Genomic DNA, 6000 nt, shown 5'->3' with positions numbered 1-6000 from the left:
TCAGTAAGGGTGTGTGATATATATCGTAATTGTTGTTTTAACGATGTGTGATTTGACATTTTGCGAGTGTTTGCTAAAAACAAATCAAAACGCATACATTACATGAAGTCCTTGAAGAGTGCCTTCTTTCACTGCATGATTCATTCTATTAAAATGCATTTATTGATCCGAAATTCTAGACATGGGGGCAGAAAATGTATAGATTTATACCACTTCATAGTTAATCAATATCACACGAATAGTGCCGGTTTTTCCTCCTAAAATAACCATGATTTTTTACAACAGTTCAATAATCAAAGTGTTAATTAAGAGACTTATTTTTTTAGACACCATATTGCCTGTTTTTCCTCTATTTCGCTGACAAAAACAATTCCAAACAATGTTTTGCTTCTCTGAGCAACATGGCACGATTCGTTTAAATGATTCGGTTCAATCGCAATGACTCCCTTATTAACAGTGACTTGCTGCCACCTACTGGCGTTTTTAATTTCACATTTAAAGTTTATTTTATTATTTAAATAATTTAAGATATTAGTAATCAACGCTTTATTTTCAATATATCAAAATATTATTTATGCATTTATAACTGCAGGTTAAATGCATTCATGTCCTGCATTAAACGGTGTGTATATGCATCTAAATGCCTCTTCAGATGCAGCTTCTGTGTCTCCTCTGCATTGCAAAGATGAATTTTGTTGATACTGATTGCTTGGTAATAGCCCAAATGTCTTATTATTCTAATTGACTGATTAAATGTAAGAATTTGACTCACAAAAACAGAATCACTGCTTCACGGCTGATCACGAAGTCAGCAGCGATTCAGTGGACAAGCCGTAACATCAACTCTGCACTGGATATTAAAATCCCAAATATAGTGGAAACACTATTTAATAGCACAGTAACAAGATCGGCAGATTAAGACATTAACTTGTGAGCACAAAACACAAGATACTTCTCTTTTCAATATCAGATTTTATTTATATAAACCTAAAACATAAACTAATCTAACACGTGAACACATTCACACGTTGCACAAAGAGAGAAAGTGAGGAAAGGATGAGTTTAAGACAATAATAATGTGAAATCCCAATTTTACAGCAATATGTGCTATTGCATAGACCTGAAGCACCAATCGCTTATTTAACCCTCGCATTGAGTTTCTCAGTGAGGATACAATTTATATTAAATGCACCAGCTCAGCAAAAAATCTGGAGTTGTAATCTGAGACACGGCGTTGGCAAACTTAACTTAGCACACGAAACTCAACGGAAAGAACAGGAATTAAAGTAAAAGGATGTAACGAGACTAGGTGGTTTTTCTTCTCATTGTGGTAGTAGCTGGCCAGAGCATGCTCAGAAAGCGCTAAAAAGCAGCGTCAAAACACGGTGGCAAAAGTTGAAGCAAACAAAGGAGAGAGAGGGAAGAAGGTGTCCTGAGTTTGTAAACTCTGCTTTTTGACACCTCCCAATGGTTGTCTTGACCAGTTAGATCCTATCCTGGCTCGGGGTATTGATTTGTTTCTCCACCCACCCAATCAATAAATCAACATGTTGTGGTCAGTCACATTGTCCGAATTCTACACGCTCTTGTAGAATATAATTTTGGACATGATTTCTATAACAAGACTATGATACATTTGACAGAATTGATTGGAAGAAATGTTTAAAGCATGATTTTTCAAACTCATTCATACCAAACACGAATATAAATCCTTAAAGTCATTCAATAGTTATTAAAAAGACATACATAATGTGATTAAAACATGATAGTCTAATGAGTGGGTTACATACATAATATGGAGTTATGCATGGAAATGATTAGTTGCTCATACGTCCTTTTAAGATGATTTTAGGTGCATATGGAAAAGACAGTCTCTGAAGTTCTGTGTAGAACAAAAAGACATGTTCTGTGTACAAAGAAATATCGGTTTGGTCTGTGTCTTCTATGTGTGGGGGCTTGTGATTTCTATCATGGAACACATGTGATGGCCATCTCTTTAACCATCAGTCTTGATTACTTGCCCCAAATTTGACAGTCTCCTTCCTGAGTTGGACTTATAAGTATTAATTTGTCTTAATGTTGCAAGCTGTTCTGTGAAAGAGGCTTGCTGGTTAGGCCATTTTGGTTTAATTGTAGAGGTTTAATAGAATTGGCTGGAAGACCTGCCAAGAGAGCATTGCAATAGTCAAGTCTGGACAGAACAAGAGCCTGAACAAGGAGTTGTGTTGCATGCTCCGAGAGAAAGGGCCTGGTCTTCTTTTTATTGTATAATGCAAATCTGCAGGACCGGGCAGTTTTAGCAATGTGGTCTGAGAAATTCAGCTTATCATCAATCACAACTCCAAGGTTTCTGGCTGTTTTTGAAGGAGTTATGGTAGATGAGCCTAACTGGAAGCTGAGATTGTGATGAAGCGATGGGTTAGCTGAAACTACAAGCAGTTCTGTCTTAGCTAGGTTGAGTTGAAGGTGATGGTCCATCATCCAGCAAGAAATGTCTGTTATACACGCTGAGATGCGAGCAGCTATCGTCGGATCATCAGGATGGAATGAGAGGTAGAGTTGAGTGTCATCAGCATAGCAGTGATATGAAAAGCCATGTTTCTGAATGACAGAACCTAGTGATGCCATGTAGACAGAAAAGAGAATTGGTCCAAGAACTGAGCCCTGAGGCACCCCAGTAGTTAGATGTTGCAACTTGGATACCTCACCTCTCCAAGATACTTTGAAGGACCTATCAGAGAGGTAAGACTCAAACCACTGGAGTGCGGTTCCTGAGAAGCCCTTTCTCAATAGAGTTGACAGGAGGATCTGATGGTTGACTGTATCAAAAGCAGCAGACAGATCCAGCAAGATAAGTAATGAAGATTTGGAAGCCGCTCTTGCAAGTCTTAGGGCTTCAACAACAGAAAGCATGGCAGTTTCGGTCGAATGTACACTTCTGAAGCCAGATTGGTTACTGTCCAGGAGGTTGTGTGAGAAAGACAGAGACTTGGTTGAACACAACTCGTTCAAGTATTTTTGCAATGAAAGGAAGAAGGGAAACCGGTCTATAGTTCCTTAAAATAGTTGGGTTAAGAGTGGGTTTTTTAAGAAGTGGAGTTATACGAGCCTGTTTAAATGCTGAGGGAAAAATTCCAGTGTGAAGGGATGTGTTAACGATGTGAGTGAGTGCAGGTACAACTGCAGGAGAAATGGCTTGAAGGAGATGAGATGAATAGGATCAAGTGGACCGGTAGTAGGATGACTGGAAAGGATGAGTTTAGAGACTTCTGCCTCAGAGAGTGGAGAGAAGGATGTGAACGAGTGTATGTTTGCTGGAAAGATATGTTTGATAGATTGTGGTGTGTAAAATTGTGCAGTGAGGTTTGTAATTTTATTAATGAAGAATGTGGCAAAGTTGTCAGCTGTTAGAGATGATGAAGGAGGGGGAGGAGGAGGACAAAGGAGGGAGGAAAATGTTTTAAAGAGCATGTGAGAGTTAGGCGAATTGTTAATTTTGTCATGATAGTATGTCCTTTTAGCAGTGGAAACAAATCAGAGAGGAGTGATCGATATAAATTAAGGTTAGTAGGATTTTGTGATTTGCACCATACCCTTTCCGCAGCCCTGATATCCTACAATTATCAAACATGTTTGGAGTCAGTTTAAGATAGCAGCACAGTAACATTTTATAGTTATCGATAAAATCCCAGAAAATATAAAGAGATTATTTTTTGTCAATATCGCACACCCCTAGTTCATAGGGAGCTGATTTTGAAGATCCACTAAATCAAAGCGTTGGGTTTTTAGAGAATGTTTTCAAACGCAATGATACAATCTGATCAGAATTAGAATTTCTGTTGCCGTGATGATGGGTTCATCTCCATGGTAACGGCATTGAATGCTAAAGTTGAGCTCTAAAAGTAAAATTCCTGTTCATTTTCATACTTCTGTTGAAGCCATCACTCTGCGTTATTACATCTTCATTTTTAAAAGAATCGCATTTAATTCAGTTTCTGCTGAAGAACTGTTACCCATTGATTCTGGAGAAATATCCATCAATCATAGATCTGCTGTGACATCTACTCCCATAAAGCTCTGCAAATTACATAATCGAGTCTCGTTACACTTAAACTGCCGCTCAAAAGTTTGGGATCAGTAAGGTTTATGTCTTTTAAGAGAGTCTCTTCTGCTCATCAAGGCTGTATTTATTCGATCAAAAAATACAGAAAAAACAGTAATATTGTGAAATATTATTGCAATTTCTGATATTGGTTTCCTATTTTAATATACTTTAAAATAGAATTTATTTCTGTGACACAGCGATGAATTTTCAGCATCATTACTCTAGTCTTCAGTGTCACATGATCCTTCAGAAATCATAATAATATGCTGATTTATTATGAGTTGTGCCGCTTCATAGTTTTTTTGAAACGTGATACTTTTTTCTTTGAATACAAAGTTAAAAAGAGCAGCATTTGTTCAAAATAGAAATCCTTTCTAATAATATAAGTCTTTACTATGACTTTTATTCATTTAACACATCCCAAAACGTATTAATTTCTTTAAAAAAAAGAAAGAAAAAAATGTACTGACTCCAGACTTTTGAATAGCATTGTATATTGTAATACAAAAATTATTTTTTAAATAAATGTGTTGGTGTGCTGTTTTTTGAGTCTTTGAGTCCTCGAGTCTCGCTCTCGGCCGTCAGTGAAGTTTCATTTCAGAGGAAAGAGGAGGAGAAAAGAGAGAGAGAACTGCAGGGTTGGGTGTGAATGTGATGCATTGCTAAGTCATTCATTCATGAAAGTAAGTTTTTCCTTTGAAGCAAGGGCTTAATCTTTATTTTTAATTAGTTATTCCTAGCGTTTGTGTATAAATAACAATAGATTTAACATCAATTTAACATCTGATGTTAAAATGTATATGTTTAATTTAACCTTCTCCCTTTAAATACTTTGGTCAGTTCAAGAGTAATGTTTGCAGTTTTATATTATTTCTTTAAAAGAATTAAATGAGCAGTTTCATGTCTTTTTTTGTTCAGCTGGTCAAGGCTGGTGTGGGATTTGCTGTTGAAAATAATTAGCAATTAAGTACTTTTTAGAGAGAGTAATTAGTACAGAATTCAGAATCAGATTTAATGTTGGTTACATTTAATTCTGAGCAGTGACTGATAATCTGGTTTATTTTAGTTTTTTTTTTTTTAAGTAGAAGTAGTAAAAATTAGTAGTAAGTCTCCTCTGCTCACCAAGAATGATTAAAAATACAGTAAAAATTGTGAAATATTATTACAGTTTAAGATAACTCTTTTCTATGTGAATGTCTGTTAAACTGTAATTTATTTCTGTGATGCACAGCTGTATTTTCAGCATCATTACTCCAGTCTTCAGTGTCACATGATCTTCAGAAATCATAATAATATTTGCTGCTCAAGAAACATTTCTGATTATTATCAATGTTGAAAACAGTTGTTTTTGTGCAAACTGTGGTGCATTGTATTTTTCAGGATTCACAGATGAATAGAAAGTTCAAAAGAACAGCATTTATTTGAAATTGAAATCTTTAATGTCTTCAGGGTCACTTTAGATCAATTTAATGCAGTCTTGCGGAATAAAAAGTCCCCAACTCTTAGTCAGTGTCTCTGTAAAGTCATTCGGTTCAGTTCTGTCGCTCCACGTGGCTCTTAGTCTCCACCCATCTCTCTCTCTCTCTCTCTGTTCGGTGTGGTGGGCGTTCCACATTCTTGTGCACTCATTTCACAAGGCCAGACTCTCTCTCTATCTCTCTCTCTCACACTGTTTTTCTTTCCCTCCTCTCCTGTACGTGAGAGAGAGAGAGTTTGAGGCCCACGTCGGCCCAGGCCGTGTGTGAATGTGCTGCCCACTTTAGTGTGTCCAAGTTAGGCTGAGTTTAAACTCCAGCCCCAGGATGAGCCGGGCCTAGCAGAACTCAACCTCTCCGTCCGAGGGGAGGAAGGTAGGGAATGTGCTGCCTCATGCGTGTGTGTGTCTGTGTGTGTGT

General features: G+C 37.1%; 1 protein-coding gene across 2 annotated transcripts in view; it reads left to right on the top strand.

Annotated features, from left to right (window-relative positions):
* The window catches only part of eif4g1b (eukaryotic translation initiation factor 4 gamma, 1b), a 52949-nt gene that overhangs the window by 20253 nt on the left and 26696 nt on the right, over positions 1-6000 (top strand). Inside the window, exon 1 of one of the 2 annotated variants that reach the window (XM_079388286.1) lies at positions 5746-5955. The exons of the other annotated variant lie outside the window; for it this stretch is intronic. The gene's annotated coding sequence lies outside the window, so the exon portion shown is untranslated. Of the gene's footprint in view, positions 1-5745; positions 5956-6000 lie in introns of those variants that run through there. 2 annotated transcript variants of the gene reach the window in all.

This window comes from Barbus barbus (assembly GCF_936440315.1).
Source record: "Barbus barbus genome assembly, chromosome: 31".
Lineage (NCBI taxonomy): Eukaryota > Metazoa > Chordata > Actinopteri > Cypriniformes > Cyprinidae > Barbus > Barbus barbus.
This window is presented reverse-complemented; position numbering and strand designations above follow the sequence as displayed.